Source organism: Triticum urartu, chromosome 1, assembly GCF_003073215.2.
Source record: "Triticum urartu cultivar G1812 chromosome 1, Tu2.1, whole genome shotgun sequence".
NCBI lineage: Eukaryota > Viridiplantae > Streptophyta > Magnoliopsida > Poales > Poaceae > Triticum > Triticum urartu.
Window position 1 is genome coordinate 205,020,787 of NC_053022.1, and position 256 is coordinate 205,021,042.

Genomic DNA, 256 nt, shown 5'->3' on the forward strand with positions numbered 1-256 from the left:
AAAATCTCTTTTATGCAGTTCGTTGGTGAGATAACCTCGACGCCACCCAGTACTGGGGCGGGAGTTCGGGAGTATCGCCATAACTTGTATAACGGATGCTTTTCGAAGGTTGAGGTAGATGGTTTCCGAAGGTTTCTTGGTTATGTGTTGAAGGATGGATATAGCTGGATGTAGGAATTGCTAGTTTGGGTGAGATATTATGCTTCCCCTGTATCCCCAACACATGATTGCATAACCAGAAAGGTTCGGGAGTTTC